The sequence below is a fragment of the Passer domesticus genome, chromosome 1 (assembly GCF_036417665.1).
Source record: "Passer domesticus isolate bPasDom1 chromosome 1, bPasDom1.hap1, whole genome shotgun sequence".
Lineage (NCBI taxonomy): Eukaryota > Metazoa > Chordata > Aves > Passeriformes > Passeridae > Passer > Passer domesticus.
In genome coordinates this window covers 30,751,761-30,769,866 of record NC_087474.1, presented here as the reverse complement: position 1 = coordinate 30,769,866, position 18,106 = coordinate 30,751,761, and the positions used below count along the sequence as shown (strand labels likewise).

The 18,106-nt window shown below is 37.4% G+C and overlaps 1 protein-coding gene across 1 annotated transcript in view; it reads right to left on the bottom strand.

Moving 5' to 3' along the window:
- DNAH11 (dynein axonemal heavy chain 11) overlaps positions 1 to 18,106 on the bottom strand; it is a 131,000-nt gene that overhangs the window by 83,392 nt on the left and 29,502 nt on the right. The window contains exons 7-16 of the mRNA XM_064412132.1: positions 17,487 to 17,537; positions 15,838 to 15,977; positions 14,874 to 14,949; positions 13,891 to 14,029; positions 11,660 to 11,752; positions 10,180 to 11,205; positions 9,871 to 10,051; positions 8,993 to 9,199; positions 8,391 to 8,519; positions 85 to 184 (exon numbers count right to left, since the gene is read on the bottom strand). The gene's annotated coding sequence lies outside the window, so the exon portion shown is untranslated. The remainder of the gene's footprint in view (positions 1 to 84; positions 185 to 8,390; positions 8,520 to 8,992; positions 9,200 to 9,870; positions 10,052 to 10,179; positions 11,206 to 11,659; positions 11,753 to 13,890; positions 14,030 to 14,873; positions 14,950 to 15,837; positions 15,978 to 17,486; positions 17,538 to 18,106) is intronic.

Below are 18,106 nucleotides of genomic sequence, written 5' to 3'. Positions count from 1 at the left end.
CCATGTACAAGGTTGGGTTTTTTTTTAACTATTGAATCCTTAGCAATCAGTGAAACTCACAGATAGTCTTTAAGAATGTATCACCTTGGGATTCTGAATTCCAGAAAAGTCTTGCTGATTTAGTTGATTGACTATTTCACAGCCTTTGAAAGTTTCACAGCATATCCATCTGCATCTTTTAAAACTGAAATACATTGAATGTGAAATCCCCAGGTATCCTGAGACTCAGAAAATTAATCAGTGAGTAGATTATTTTCTCCTTCTCCTGGGAAAGATTAAGTAACATCTTTACCAAAATATGTAAAGTGAAAAAATATGAAGGATAGATCTCATTTAATCAGGACATTTAATCACAAATCTAATGCAATAACATCTCCCAGACAAAGAAATATTAAGGCGATTGTACTAAATTTCAGCCTATTCCCCAAAATGAGGTGCTTACATGATGGTCAGTGCAGACCATCAGGTTACAAACTTACTATAACAGTGAACAAATGAATTCAAAGACCTTTATGTATTCATCAGAACTGCAAAATATTGAAACATAAACTTTGAGTTTATACAATTTTTATGCAACTGCACTACTTCCCTTAGATGTGTAAGGGAAAAAATAGCTACAGAAAGCGCTAAGTCATGTTGAAAACACAGAATGAAACAACTTTTATTAAGCACTGTTATAATGCTGAACTCTGGTGCTATGTGATCCTCAATTCTGCCACTTAGTGAGGTATTCCACAGATACATATGACAAGATTCATCATCCACAGAAGTTTGATTTCTAATTGCATTCTTTCAATTTTGTGCATGGAAACAAAAACCTGCAGAAATCACCAGGAATTTATTAAAGCAGAACTGGAAAACTAACAATCTTCCTTCCTAGGTCATATATTTTTGTTGTTCAAATTATCACAGAAAGTATTCTGCACAAAATAAACCACAGTAATAGGCGGACTTAAGGAAAACTACAGTATTGTCACAGTGACTGGGGCTCTCATCTTCAAAAAGCAGCCTAAATTCTCTCTGTCTCAGAACTGGGATTTGAACCAAAGAAGGTTATGAAACATTTAGGGAATACAGTGGTTAAAATACTTACAGCACAGCAGAGCATTTAATACAAACTCAATACTGTTTGGCAAGAGGAAAAAGATTTCTCTAAAGTTTTGTACATTTAACCCAGTTTTTTTTTTGTCCAGTCAATAATGTAATGCATTTGGGATACACCTGCTATTGATTTTGAGATGATGAAAGCCAGAATTTAATAAGACTTTAATATTTGTCAATAAGAAATGCCTATATGTATTTTAAAAAAGGGAAAAATAATTATGAGTTCCATGTGTAGTAAGTAGAAGAGGAAAAAGTGCAGACTATAGATTTAATTTTTTTTCTATTGCACAGTGTATTAAAATACTTTGGGTTGGGCAAAATAAAAGAGTGAAACGTAATTATATGGTTTTGAACTTGCCTTGCTTATTTAAAAGCTGGGCAACATGTTCACGAGAGCCTGTAGGAAATGGAAACTGCCCTTGCACAGGGACAGCTGAAGGCTGGACATCCCAGCACTGCCACGGTCCTAACTCACAGCAGACTTATGAGTGCCTTGGGCTAAGGAGAATAAGCAAAGACGTCACTGCAAGCAGTTTCCAGTGGGACTACGGAAGCTTTGTCATAGATTTTTCAGTGAAATGAATCATCTGCAAACCTCAATGGTGATTTTGACTGGTGAGCTCAACAAAGGTAACAAATGCTTCCAAGGCCATTTCTGTCCAGACACAGTCAGCTGAAAGGATGGCTATTGACTGGAGAAGTGAAACACAAGATAAAGAGTGAAGGTGTGCTGGAAGACAGGACAGAAATGGAGAACCTCAACATATTTGCAACTGGATGATCATAAATTCTAGGGACAAAAGCTGTGTTTGCACTCACCCTGCTTTCCTAACACAAAAGGAAAAACTTCTTGCAGAAACTATGTGTGTATGAAAGGCCTAAAATCTCTTAATTATACAAAAGATGATTTTATTCTTTTATCTCAATGTGTACCCATCATTTTAAACCTCAAACTAGGAATCATCCCTCTTGATCTAAGTTTTAAATAATGTCCACAATTATAAACACTTGCACATTTTTGTTCTCTGTGGCAGTGTTCCAGACTTAAGTATTATTGAGGACCCCAGAATTAATGTATCCATAGTAGTTTGCATAGAACGTGCCTCCATCAAGCAACATTTTCAAATTTTCTCCTGTTCTAGATGCAGAGCGGGTGAGTCATATGCCTTGGGGAATGCTAAATAAAACCCTACACTACATGCTAATCTCACCCACTCTAGCAGATACCTCAAAAATGTTATGTGGCTACAGATAAGATTAGAACTGACAGAAAATACTGCAGATTAAAAGCGATATGATCTGTAGGAAAAATATCTTAACCTCTGAACTATGGCAAGAACATAGCAATGAACAGTAGTGAATCACTGTACTTTAACAAGTTAATCTCTTAAGCTCTTTTTTATGAACTAAGAGTATTTAGATTGCTCATTTGTGCAATTTGATGTGAATGATTCTTTCCATTATGAAAACAATACACAATTTGACTGTTCCAGATAATTGCTTGGCATGATGGCTTAAGACACATGAAGGCACTTCAGTGCATCACTTGAATGCATTTACCAGGAAGAAATATTGGGACACACAAACATAAAAATAATGGCCATCATTTTGATCTACACATGACAGTACAAAATCATCCCATCACAGCTCACTAAGACAATGCTGTAAATGCAACGGAAAGGGAACACAATTTACTTGTTTCTGGATTGTCACTCACCTCACCTGCTGTGATTAGTGGAGGGACTTGGTAGAAGAGCATTTAACAAAAGGAACTTGGCTCAAGAGCAGTGGACAGAAGGAAGACCCGCAGACAATGAGAGGAGTCCACTGCTTTGTGGACTCCTCCTTTTGCCTTAATTTTTCTTGGAAGGAGCAGTGGATGGTTTACAATACTGACTTAAAATGTGAAGGAATACACTAAAACTTCACAGCAAATCCTTAAAGGTTCATAAACTCTCAAATTTTATGCCACGAGACTGTTGGTGGGTGTAACATGCTTGGAGAACAAGCCTCTGTGATATTGACTTCACATCTTTGGTTTATTTAAGTTTCCTGCAAGAAGAATACACAGCCTTTGCTGCCCAGGAGCTCCTTTCATCAGCTTCTCTTTGCAATGGAAAGCATTATGCTTTTGTGTTCTAGAGGCATGGCCATGGTTGCTACTGGAATGGCAGTCATTAGCTGAAAAATCCTTCCCTGATCAGAGGAATTTCTAAAAGCTTTTAAAGCTGATTCCCCATTAAAGGAGCTATGACAGTTTACAACAGTTCATGATCCCACTCTGAGGCACAGCAAATTTCTTTTCTCCTAATCTTTCCATTAATTTTGATGGGCAAAAAGGTGATTAAGTTCTGTTAATGCAGGATTCTATGCTAACATGAATTTGGAAACACGTTGAAGAATAAACGAAGATATAAAGAAGACAATTTTGTCTTTGCTTATCTGATGTGAATAGAGAAGAAATTAACACAAGATTTGAAAGAGAAAACAGGGCAAAAGCTTATTCAATTAAGATTTGTGGATTTATACCAACTTTTAAAAATCTGGTGAAAATGTAATCCATTACCAGCAATGTAGATTGGCTGGAAAATTAGACAACTGACTGCAAAAGCAGTTAAACTACACATCAAACACTTAAATGCTTTTAACGACTTTTTTCTGAAGACTTCTAAAATTGTAGGAAGTTTTTAAAACTGAAAAATGTATTTTGCTATCTTGTCCCAGACATTTAAAAGGACAAGCCAGTGTATTAACTTACTTCTCTAGTGCTTTTCATGGCATGAAAAAAGAGGGCACAATTTTTTCTGTATGGTTGTTTCCTGTTCAACTTACAGGAAGGATAAAAAAAACGGATGGCAAAGAGGGCATATCCACTGACAGCTGGGCTCTCCCTTGATCATGTTCTTCATGAAGAGCAAAACAGACAGCTTTTATGAGCCTATTTTGCTTTGACTGTCTGTCTCCCCTAGTTCCAAAATCTGCCACCAGTACAACAGTCTTGGCCAACATATAGCCCTCTCCATTTGTGTGTTACACTAACATTTCCTTTGATCTGCATCCATCTCATCTACAGACGCCAAATTCCACCAGACAGGGACTGACCCTCCTTGGATGTTTTATGGCACCTGGCAAAAGTAAACTCAACTTCTGAGTGTCCATTTCGGCTTACCTACAGGCACCGTGCTGAGACAGCCAGGCTAGGCTAAAGCTGGCTCAAGGCTTCTTGCGAACAGAGGTGAAGCCAAATTTTCTCATCTGGAATCAGACAGCAACTTGTGGGAGCACAGCGTCTGTTCCAGTTTGCACCAAGCAGTTTCATCCTCCTCCTTTCCTCTTCCCTGCCACAACTTCCAAAGTTTTCCAGTTGCAAAGCAATGAACTTTGCCAAGGCCCAGAGAAGCAGTAGCCAATGGTTGTGATAACACTGTAAAAACTGTGGAATATATTTTATCTCTGCTGTTGAGGGAAGGTAAGTTTCTCACATCTGTATGGAACTTACTCTGGAGCACTGCTGATGTTGCGTGGTAGTTGAATGAATTGTTGGTCTGGAGCTTGTCTTCAGAGACAGCACCAAGCCTATTACCTATAAACACTGTTTTTCCAACAAGCAAGACTGCTTTGCCTTTTATTATGAGTCAATCAATTAAGTACTAGAGATGTACAGTTTAAAATGTGTGAACAAAGATTGACTAAAATTGAAAAGGAAAGAACCCCAAACATTTGCACATCACGGTTTCCTTTTAAAAGCAAACTGTAATTTCTGTGTTTTTCTCTGCCTAGGACTAAATTCTAAAAAGTAATGAAGAAGGATACACCATTCTTTTATTCTCAAAGAATTACTAAAATAAATTATTTTACTTTTTACACAGTATTTCTACTTGAAATTTTTTATTTAACTTCTTATAATAGGAAGGTTTTGAAATCTGGTTGTAGCTGAAGTGCATGCATTTGTTCCACCTCACGCTTTACAGAACACTAGTCTCCCTATAACTGTTAGAGAAGCAAAGACTGGTGAAAGATGTAGGTGGTTTAATTTCTGAATAATTTCAATTAATTTTTGGCCTGGCTTTCAACTTACCTAAATCCATTTTGACACAGTTGGCAATAAACAGCTTTACTTACCATGAGCACCTAAAAGCTTCCTTGTCTGATAAATCTTTCTTTTCCATGTTCAATTGTCTGGTAAATGTTTATTTTCCAAGCTCTGTATTTTCCTATAAAATATTAACCCTCAAAGAAAAGGGGAGAGTTGATAACGGATTATATATTTTGATCATCAGATCCATGTTTCTACATCCATAGACTTCTAATCTCCCCAGGAAAATTTCTACTTGTCTAAGCATTAAAAAGTTGTACAATACAAGTTAATGCAACCAAAACACCACGAATCACTTGCGAATATCCTATGCAGAACACACTGAAAAAAAGGGAAAAAAATAACCAAAATAACCATACCTTCAAACTGAGGTGACTACGAATAACAGTTCATGCTTTCTATCCTCCACTGACAGTATATATCATACTATCATACCTTCTACAATTTGTCTTCCACAAATGCAACTCTAACTTTATAAATTGTTCAAAAGCCTAGTAGAAGAGTGATGAAGTGATTTTCTTCCTCTAGATCTCATACACTTTGTTTGTGTGAAGCTAATTTAGCTGGCAAAAAATTATCTGTGCATAAACGTGGCCATAGGAAAATGTTAAGGCTTCCATTTGTGGTGCATGGCTGCTGTGGGCATTATTTTCAATGATTTAAATGGACTTGGAGCCTGAATTTCTCTGACTATGGATAAAAGGTACCCCACAGAGAAGTTGGTAGATGCACAAAAAGGCTGGAGTCCTGTGCTGGAAGCCTGTGCTAGGGCAGGTTTCTGGGAGGACCTGTGAACATGCACAGAGAGGAGCCCACGCTGGAGCAGTTTGTGAAGAACTGCAGCCCAAGGGAAGGACTCAAGCTGGAGAAGCTCATGGAGGCCTGTCTGCCATGGGAGGGACCCTGTGATGGAGCAGGGGAAGAGTGTGAGGAGCATTTCCCTTGAGAGGGAAAGAGGAGCAGAGAAAAGAATGAACTGACTGCAACCGTCTGCTAATGGGGTGAAGAGGGAGAGAAAAATGGGAATGAAGTTGAACTGGGAAGGAGGGAGGATTGGAAGGAAGGTATTTTTAAGATTTTGGGTGTTTTTTTACGACTACTCTACTCTGATTTGATTGGTAATAAATAAAACTAATTTCCCCAAGTTGAGTCTGTTGTGCCTATGACAGTGTGCTGAGTATTTGATTTCCCTGTCCTTATCCTGACCCAAGAATCTTTTCATCATATTTTCCTCTTCACTGTCCAGATGATGAGGGGGAGTAATAGTGGCTTAGTGGGCTTCTGGCATTCAACCAGGGTCAGCCCTCCACATTACTGCTCAGATTAAGCAGTACACACAAGAGAGGAAAAAACACCACTTAACTGATGACAAAATTCTCTGAATTGCCTCCTTGAGGATATATGTGACCACCAAATAAATAATAAATTAACAGAATAAAAATTAGAAGGAAGACTTAGTATAAATAATAGAGTTTGTTCCAATTAATGTTCAAACTGGATGTTAAAAATGCCAACTAATATCATCAGATATTCACAGGTTCTACTCCAGATGCTGGGGTTTCAGGTGATGAATACTAGCTCTGGATATTATAGCTGGGGCAGCAGCTCTTAAGCTTGTACCTCAAAGAGCAGCCACATTTACAAGCAATGAATGGGTGCCTACGACACTGTCAGGTCACAACCTGGAAACCATCAGTAACCTTTTCAGCTAAAGAAACTTAAGATATGCTGTTTAACAAGAACATGATCAAGGAAGTCATGTTTATTACAGCCCCACAGAGGATTATCTGCAACACAATGCATACTCTATTCCTTGAACAAGTTAAACAAATTCTGTTTGAACATGCCTTAGATTTCTTTACCAGAATCACAGTGGGTGACAAATTCGAAAGGTTTTTCTTGACCTTGTATGAGTTTGTTAGAGTTTAATTAATTTAAAAGGTGACTAGCCTGCTTTGCTGATGTGAGTTCTCCAGAAGGCAGATAAAAGCAGAGGAGGGGAAAAGCTCTCTCAAGGTCAATGGAAATAATCAGAAGACGATCCAGAGCAGGAGTCTAAATTTAGGTGCTCCAAAATGTTTCTTGAAAAAGCCACTTCCTGTTTCTCAGATAAAGTTAGATTATATGGCTCGCCCCACCTTGCTTAATAACCAGAGTATTACTAGGGTTTAAGTTTCTAAGACAGGAAAGCATAAAACTCCAATCACTTTCCAAAGGTTACATTCAGATCTTAGATTTGGATTTCATTACATTTCAGCATTTCCGAGAGCCCACAAAAGTGGTTTAGCTGTACAATTGATAAGAAGGAAAGAAGTCTGTATCCTACTGTGCTTAGACTGACTGATTTAGATTTCCTACACTAACCTTCCATTGATGCTTTGTGAAGGCTGACCTAAAACAGAGACTAGACAGAGTTAAAGAATAAAGTGGGTATTTATTAAAAGGCCTCAATGGACACACCTTGGGCAGTACAAGAGCCCAGCCAGGGCTACACCCAAGATGGACCCAAAATGGTCACAAAATGGATAACCGGTCACAAAGTGTCACACTTCTATAAGTTTTGGTACATTTGCATACTGGAGTTACTTGTCCAATTACAGCTTTAGGTTATGAAGTCCCATCCTTGTTTTTCTCTCTTCTTTCCACTACTATTTATGCTTTTGGGCCTGAAATTTGTATTGAATGTCCTTGGTCCCAAGCTAGAAAAGGAATTGTTTTGTCTAGCTACTCTGTGAAGAGAGCTCACCATCCTTCAATATGAAGCTCAGAACCATACACTAAAGCAGCATAGAATCTGAAAAATATAAAAGCTAAAAGGCATCACCATAATACCGTGATGCAAGGATTTCAATACTGCAATCTTAAGTCTATTTTATTGAGAGACTTTCTAAATACCAGTTTTAATAATCTCATCATTGATATCTCGAGTTACACCAGCTCACATCTAGGAGGCACAATCAGCATTACAGCATTCAGACTAATTTAAGGCTCTTTTCTGTGCCAAATGGGCAAGACATAAAGTGTTAATTAGGTATTAAATATTACTTAGCAATAGCGAAAACCAAAGAAATTATAAGAATAAAAGAAAAAGGAATGCACAGTGCAAAACTGTCTTCAGAAAAATAGAGGAAGAAGAAATGGGAAAACAGATAAAGGGAAAGCCACTGTAATTGTGTTCTCAAAGGCTCACCTTGTTAGCATCCATAACAGTGTTGAGGCACTCGGTCTACATAGGATTTATACCCCTATTTAGAATAAACCTTTTTGGCCCCTCATGGGTAATAATTGGCTTGTCCTCTCAGAGAATATGACAGCAGAACTGCAAATTGTATTTCAATAGAATCTTATCACTTAAGTGCTTAAACAACAACATTGTATTGCAATTAAAACTTCAGAAGATGACACATCACTGAAACAAGAAGCTTTTGTAACATCAAACCCAAGTTCTCCTCCTTTGTGTGTTTATTAGGTGGTTATTTAAAATAACAAAAAAATTCAGTGAACACTCAATACAGCAAAATGACTGCATTTTATGTAATTGTGACTTGTTTTTTTTGATTACAGGAGAGTTGGTCATTAGTCTTCATGATATGGGAGATATAAGGGAGGTACCATGGGTCTGAGGAGAAAATAAGAGGCCCTACAAGACAGCTGGATCAAAATTGTGCAGGCTAATACTTTCTGTCTACTAGCATCCTGCCCTGCCCTCCAGCCTTTCCAAACCACCAGTGCTCTGCACCCATGTCCAGTTGCATCAAAACCTCAGAAAAATTAAAGAATTCTATCTCTTACATGTTCTCTGAATTCTGGTATTGTCCATTGTGGATGAAGAATGACATCCTAGCAAGAACACATGTGTTTCTTGCCATCTTTCCACTCTCAGGTTTCCTGGTGTACAAAACCACACAGTTCATCAGCTGTCAGAACTTCTGCACTAAATTAATTCCAAATGGGCATTTCTTTTGTGTTCATATACATGTGATGAAGAACTTGCAGAACCTGAAGAAAAGGAGCAGGGTGAATGTTAGTGACACCATTTTCATATAGTAGGAGTTTTTCACTTTTTCCTGAACTGGATCTTGGACTGAATCCCTGTACTCAGCCAACAGTTTACATTAATTTATTCTTGTCTTTGTGCTAGTTTAGCCCCAAATTTCCATTAAGCCTAAGGATAGGAAAGGAGATTCCCAGTCTGAAATATTCATATTCTGCACTCAATTCTAATAGAAAGTGTTAAATGGAGAAGAAAATCTATGCAGCTGCCAGCATTTAGTAGCATAAATAAGCAAGCATTATGTATTAGAATTATTTGTCTAGTGTTTTGGCAGGACACTCCATGATGTCTTTCTAGAAGTCTAATTAAAACATCCTGCTTCTCCTTCCAGAACAAAGTATTACTTAGTCTAATCTGTCAAATTGAATGTTCATTACTTCATGCCATGAATAACTGTCCTTTGGGACATGCAAAGAACACATAAAATGTAGAATTTGCTTGCAATGTTTGAGCTTTCTACTGCTCATCATGTGGCTGACCGAGTGGCCTCAGCATTGTGTTATCGCCCTGCAGCCTCAGGCAAAGGCAACATGAAGAATTTGTAATGCAAGAGCAGTGGCAGTTTCTTTACAAGGTGAGATGGAAAACATGCTGCACATCAAGGAAGGCACCTTACCCTCTCCATTCCCTGCAATTCCACCGACAAACACAGAGTGACACACTGCCGGCTGCTCCTCCAGCTGACATCCTCCCACACAGAAGGGACACACAGTGAGCACCTCCCCTCTCCTGTTGTAGTTATTATCACAGAGACAGTTGTTCACAAGATTTTTTTTTCTCCTCCTCATTCTTATTCCCTTTAATAGGAAAAAGTAAGCTTGCAGTTTCTTGGCAGAATTGCCTCAGCAAAGCTAATGTTGCATCAAGCAACACGCTCTCTCAGAAAATGATAAAAGAGTTAGTGCAAAAGAATTAAAGCAATTACCTCAGCAAGTGAGAACAAATCCTATTCTGACAGACAGCCACACAGTCCTGCAGGACTGTGAAAACCCAAGGATACAGAACAGTTATCACAATTCTGCCACTGCTTTAGCAAAGTGGATTCTGCAATCAGTTGTACAGCTGGAATTCAAAAAAATACAAAGTCAGTCTCCTAAAGTAATACTGCTTCCAAAGAAATAGTTGTATGAGTCACAGATTAGAAATAGCTTGTCTGCTTGTGGATTGCTGTTTTAGTGAAGAGTATTCACTCTGATTTTCCAAAGCCTAACAGGAACAAGTTCATGATCCTCAGCGCTTGTCTTCTGATTTACCCAGTTAGCAGGAAACAAAATACTCTGTAGAAGGCTGATTGTGAAGTTCATAATACCTCAAGGCGTACCTTACTGGTTTTCACCCCTCTGTCAGGAAAATGGAACAAGAGAGAAGAGCACAAAATCCTTTATAAGTTTTCTGATCAGTCACATTCCACCAGCCTGGTTATTTCCAATATACCCCAATAAAGGTAAAGATCTGCTGCCACATACAGCAGATGTGGATGTTCCTTGAAGGAAGGCGGGAATAAATACACTTTTTATTTGGTCTGTGTACTAACCAGTGTTTCTGTGTTTCACTTTTTCACTCTGTCTGTAATTAAAATAAATTAGCACTTAAATTTAGGTTGTGGGCAACTAATTCTTGTGAGTATACATGCATATATACATGTACCTGCATGCATTTCATGTGTACAGAATAACATGCATTATCCTAATCATAAAAGCCAGAGTACACCAAAGTCACATGTAGCCATGCACATTCCAAATCCACACCTTCTTATTTATATGTTTTTGTTCCCTTACTCTTCTTTCCTCACTATAAATATCTGACCAACAATGAATTTGTTACAAAATGCAAATTCTTCTTACCGTGCACAAACAAACGTTGTTGTCACTCAAGATTGTCACTGTGCACTTCTCCAAATAGGATACACATTTCCTTATGGACATGTTTATCATACTGAGGAACATTAGTGCTGTGATGAAATGCTTTTGAAATACTGAGTCATTGAGAGACACTTTATCAATGCTTTAACGCACTCAAAAATAATCTTCATGTCTAATACAAACAACCCATTGGCAATTATCTTGATAAAAAATCTTAAGGGAACTAATTAGAGACAATGAATTCATTCACTTTGAGAATAAAGTTCTCTTCTGGCTGCAAGTACAGCTCCAGGGTAGATTGTTTAACCATCTGCTCAGACGGGAGGTTCCCCATCCTCAGAACATCCAGAGATGGAAACAGGTCACTGATCATGCCAGTGAAAATTGGGATATCATCTGTCACTATTTTATGCAAATTGAAGTCTCTTAAGACTCACATAAGCACATGGAAAAGGAGGGTAAACAATGTACTACAAGAACATTAAATAATTTTTTTTAGGAGTCTATTTTTATTCAAAGCCAAAACACCAGAAACATATTTACCCAATCCTCAGGTCTGCTCTTGTCTCCTTGCTTCAGGGACCCAAGAATTACCAAAACTGACTTGATAGTATGAAGACCCCAGTCATAACAGCCCTACAAAGACATCATAACTAGTCATGTTAGCACATGCAATAAAACTAAGTGGTAATGTTCATGAAGAAAACAATCATTTTACACACAGAGTAAACCAAGACATTTTTATTCACTTGCCGTCTTTCAGTGGCTTTTGGTCAGTATTAGAGGTTGGCTAAAAAATAGAAAAGGCTGAAATATATCTATTTAATTTTCAGTATTCCACCATTTGGTTCCCTATTCTTAACTGACTATAAGCTGAGTAAAGTTTGGGAACATATTCTGCAGCCATATCTAGGAATTCAATATAAATAAAGCCTATTAGTATTATCAATTCCACCCACCCCCCCCAAAAAAAAAAACCAAAAAAAAAAAACCAAAAAACCCAAAAAAACCAAACCAAAAAAACCCAATCCCAAAACAACAACAAAACTGGAAGTAAATTCACAACTTAAAAATACACCTTTGAAGTTGACAGATGCCATGCCTCTATCCTCTTCCACGAAAGTGGTAACTCTAAGTGTGAATCAAATGTACTAAATACAGCACAAAAAAAGAGTTAAAAAAAGTAATTTCCAAACTCAGGAGAGTTCATGATCAGCAAGGAAAAAATTTCTGAGGTAAATTATTATTTATCTATTATCTGCATTGAAAAGGAGTCTCCACATTTCAGAAATGGTACATGTGGGCAAAGAAGTTAAAACAGAATCAATAATGAAACTAGGAAATTTAGGAGTAGAATACATTTAATAAGACTTTGTTAGATTTAGGCAAGGGGTTTTTTTGTGTCTTTAGGTGGTTTTTGTTGTTGTTTTGTTTTTTGGGGGCTTTTTTGTTTGTTTGTTTGCAGGCTATGCATCTTTAAAGCAGCCTGGTGTGTGGTTTGTTCAGTGTACAAGGACTTCCTTTGCCATGGCATGACAGGACCAGAAGTCCCTTCACAACATATGCACTGAAAGCCCTGACTGATAACCCTGTTCTGCAGCAGTTTCCATAGGCTAGAATCCCAAAGGTATATTTAAAGTTCTAAAAGTCCCAACACTGGAGCAATACTCTTGGAACTCTCTGAACTGCTGTATATTTTGTGCAGAAGCCCAGAATATTTTCTCAGAGGTATTTGATTTCTCCCATTTCCATTAAAAGTAAACCAAATGAGAGTTAAGAAGTAAACAAAAAAGAGCATTCTAGATTTTGCTTCAAACATTAATGGTAATATTATTATTGCAACTATGATTAATACTGAAGTGGCAAACAACAGTATAAATCACTTTTCTCAATTCACAATGTGCCTCCATGACAAAGCAATCATTAGACTCAAGGAATCCTTGTTCTAGTGTAGCAAACAATATTAATTATCTTTAGATAAGCATGGTTTAATTTCATTATCTCTAGAAAATGGCAAGGATGTGTCAGAAAATCTTCAGGATATTTAGACATAAATTTGAAATTATGCAGGCATGAAAATAAAATTGTTTTTTATTTCATAAAGGCCCTGCCTGCTATTTGAGTTTATGGCTTAAGGTTGAAGGATTCTTCAAGTTCTAATTCCATTGATAAAAATAAATATTAGGGATATCTTGCAAAAATTATACAGCCGGAGATTATTAAACCAGCATACATACAGGGAAGAGATCATACAATTTCTAGGTTTGCATTTTTAAGATATTATTTCTGAATATGGACTCTTTCTAGTATAATAATTAAATTATTTAGAAATGTTTTTCTCCCCCCTTTTTTTCAAACAGTTGTCGCTGCTTTTACTGGGGAAAGTTTCAAGACACGTTCATTCAATTACAATACGCTGTGTGCTTTTCAAAATAATTTATACTCTGTTACTCTCTTCTCCAAAAGATGGTTATTTACATGGGTGTTACACAGCAGCACAATGTAGCAGTCATCCCAGGTATGAAGCGGTGATATACAATTGTTTAATGCAAAACAAACACATTACAAACATCCAAAGGTAAGAAGAAAGAACATTTTTTTTCAAATTAATGTCTGACGATTTATTAAGGACGGTCATGTGATTCAAAGTGTCTTTAAAATACAAGATAAGACAACATGCATAAATCCCTCCTATTATGCAGTATTCAGCTGCACTGGCATGGAGTGTGTGCTAATGGGTATGAATGAAATCCAGAAGCCCAAAGAACCCTCACCTGTTCAGGGAGCAGCTCCCTGCAGAGAGGTTAGAAGGTGATGAACCTCCTGGCTAACAAACAGGCACCAATGAACCCTTCAGCAGCCAACATTATTACAGAGACCAGTTCAATGTCAGGGACAACCATGGCACAGGTTCTAGGGAAGGAAAAAAACCCATTATCCAGATACACAGATTAGTATTTAAACATGGTAAGAATAAGTCAGCTAAATCAAATGTCTGATGTGGGCAAACATTTTGAAAAACAGAGCTCAAGAGAGTCACAATTAAGAGTGTCAATCAAAGCTGACAAGGACCCTAGTTCAAAGCAAAATGAGCTAATTAGGCACTGGTGATTGTTAATATTCCATAACATTGCTGCACAAAAGAGGCATCTGAGAAACACAGACAGGTACTGCCCAAATTCAGAGCAGGCACAGGCTGCAGTGGTGGCACTTGCCACTGATCACTGGGGCACAGCCAGCAGCTGTACAGGGCCTGGAAGCCAAGTGCAACAAAACCATTGCTAAAAATGCCACTCTTTTTTAAAGCTCTTCAATTTTTCTGGGGAGCTTTAGTGCTTTTATATGAAGGCTTGGTTGCCTTTAGAGGTTTTACTGTTTCTTTTCTAAATATAACTGCTCAAACTTTTAGAACAAAAACCCAGAAACTGTAATGACACAAATGAAAAAATCTCATTAAAACTCATTTTTAAAGGAACATGAAATACTAATGTTATTGCTAAACAATTTCACAATTTGCTCATTAAAAATCATTACTTAAGTTACATACAAACAAAAAAGGAGATATTGACTTTTGTGTTCAAGCCAGTTACAAACCAGCAAATCTGTAGCTCAGAGCTCTTTCTTACTACTAAAAAACACCAATATTTCTTCTTTTTCTCCATCCAGAAACATACTGCTGAACTAAATGACCAGTTTTAATTTTGTCATATTTGAGTATGAATGGGGAACAAGAGGTTCTCATGTAGTTCTGTCTGACCTGCACATGCAGGGATCATAGTAATAAATATTCAGCTCTGGATTTCAGTGTAATGTTTTCACCAAGAAATACAAATCTGTTGAAAAAAGATAACACAAAGAAGTGTTAAAAGAAAGATACTACTTACAAAAAAAGAAAACTTACTAGACCTTAGCAAGCAGAGGTATTTCAGCTTTTAGTAATCTGTCTGGCATTAAATTCAGAAGGAAAACACTGAGAGCCACAGACAGTGCATGTGGCTGAAGCATGTCTATAGGAAGGATCACATTTTGAAACAGAATAAAGGAGACTAGTAGGGATACAGAGGGTTTGAAAAGGCCAGGAGACAATACTGAGTAAAAAAAAAAACAACCAAAATGGAGAAAGGTGAACATAGGACAGTGGAAAAACAAGGCATGTCTCAAAAGCACTGGAAAATCTGGATCCATGGAAGTTCCTTGCAAAGTTGAATCCCTCCAAACTTTTCACCCACAGGGTGTCAGGACCTCACATGTTTGTTAGGACTTGTACCAGTTTCAATAGCAAAACTTTAATTGTAATCTGGTAGGACCAGGGTTTACTCACATTTATTCCTACAGTTTGAAGAGAAAGTTATTTTTGGGTAGTACATTACACAGATGATTTTGTGTTACCATCTAGTCTTTCATTTACAAATAGTTTCAGAGGAACTTCAGAGGAAGATATTACTGGCTCAGAATTTATAGCCAGCAAAGCACACTCACTTCTTTTTCTTCCTATTTTTATTGTGGATAGGCTTTAATTGTACTGCCACTACTGACTGGACTTCTACCAAGAGATGATTGAATTCCTCAAAGCTCCTGTCTGGACCAAACATTTAGAGATATTCCCTAGAGACTAAAATAAAAATATTTAACATCTTTTTCTTGAAAGCAGCAGTTTCCAGTGTAATTCACATGAAAAAGAAGCTAAACAACAATCTCCATACTGCTTAACAATATTTCACCTTTTAATCCATGTATTCTGTATAGTCGAAAATTTTCACTGTCATACTAAGGGCACAGCCCAAATCTTCCATGGTCTCTGTCTTCTCTCTGCCACCTGGTCCTGCAGGAGCACCACTCACTGCTAGGTGGACAGCCTGGGCTGGAGTAATAGAACACCTTGACATATGAAAAGGGATTTTTTGGATTGCAATGAACTTCTACAATATCAGGAGCTTTTTTTATAACCCTTAAATTTCATGGATGATTTATTCCAAGTCTACTTTCTCATTATAATTTAATGTCCTAAACCACAAATGTATCTCTTCTATATTCATGTAAAATCATGGTGTGGTACTACCTTGAAAGAAAAGAAAACTAACTACATCAATATTTTTAATCAAGAAGGAAGATCCTAACAGTGATCACACAGGACAGGAAACAGGAGGCTGCAGTTGCTGCTTTGGTTATTTCAAAGACTTGAATATCAGAATTTGGCCTCCCAGCTGAGGGCTGAAAGCATTAAGCTAGCCAGGATGCCTGAGTGTATCTTTTTTGATCACTTATTTTAACAAGAAATTCCATATTGGAGCCGAAACATGCCCAGAAGAAAAAGGTTCACTGTATGTGGTATGAAAAAAAAAACAGAACCCAATGGTTTGGACTTTCACAAATTAAAAAAAAACTTTGTGAGAATTCCTTGTTAACCGTGGCAAAGATCTGATCATATTCCCCTTCAGACTAGACAATGAATATATAGCTTAAATTATGCAAAAAATATTTCAGTTTTTATAAATGTAGAGATCATTAAAATCATACCATTTCTTATGTATGTGCACCTACATGCACATAGATTCTGAAATATGTCTTGATAACCTTATAATATACCTATGAGGTAGAAAAGAACTCTGAACTTCTAAGAAACATTTAACTTTTCATTTCTGAAACAGATAAAGCAGGCACTGTTATTTATAGCAGTCATTACCTGCCAGTTAAAGATGTAATAACTTGCCAAGGGGTATTTCCCAATTACTCATAAAAGTACTGAAACTGAGCATGGCAAATGTTGGCAAAACTGTTTCTGGACATCATCCCATCTGTGGCATACCTGTGACAGCAAGCAAAGCTCTGGAACTGGAGACCTAAGAGCCATCAAAGAGTCAAGATGCCAGGTAGGAGCTATTCAGACGGTACAAGTGCCACCCATCAGAAAGCTGCAGCTGTCACCAGCAGGCCTCACCCCTCATTCCTGCCACTTATGACTAATAACTACTACAATCTATTATAAAGGATTAGATGCACCTTGAGGCATTTGTGCTTTTATACAGATGCAAGTGTAATAGAAGATAATTTTAACAGAGCTATTACAGCAGAACACAAGGGCTCTCCATACAAACAATGCAGTCTTTGCAAGGGAGCTGACATTACTTTGACCACAATGAGTTTCATTTTACTCCACAAGCCTTGTTTCCTCTTATCTGAATGCCACCTTAAAAGCCCATTTTATTTCTGAGGCTCAGGGGGAAAATAAGAATTCTTTCCTATTTCAATTCCAATCCAGTGAAACATTTTGTGCATTCAGACCAACAGCATTACTTTTACCTGAGCTAATGTTTATGTATGAGTGAGAACTTTGGTTTAAATAAACATTTGAAATTTCAGTTGTCTGCACCTTTAAAAAGCCACCACGGGAAGAGGAGATGCTCTGGAGATGCACATGCCTCTGAAAGGATAGCAAAACACACTGTGAATTACTGAAGGCAGAACAAACTCTGAATGCAAAATATAGCTGATTCAAACATGCACCCTCTGGGCTTGAAGGCTTGCTGATATCTCTCTGCCATGAACAGCTTTGGTGCAAATGGCCATGATTTTTTCATGATCACCTGAGGAAAGTTCTCCAAGCAGCATGGTAATAAAGAGCATTTAGCTCAGTGACCTGAAAAGATTTAGGTAACCCTCTAAAACAGATGGCTTCCAGCACCATCTACCATCATTACTGCTAGAAATTAGTTCTGCCTACATCATGAACTAATTCACCATAAAAACTGGCTTATACATACAAATTTTCTGATATTCAGCATGCGATGCCAGAAGAAATCCTGGTTTAAACAGAAATTTGAACCATCTCCAAAACAGCAACAATCCAGGTGAGCACAAATGCTGCAGATGGTCAGCTAGGCACAGTAGGAGGAACGGATGGATGAGATGATGTACATGAAATGGAATTGAAAATTCTGTGGTTATAATCTCCATAGTGATATGTACCAGACTTTATAAAATTGTACTAAT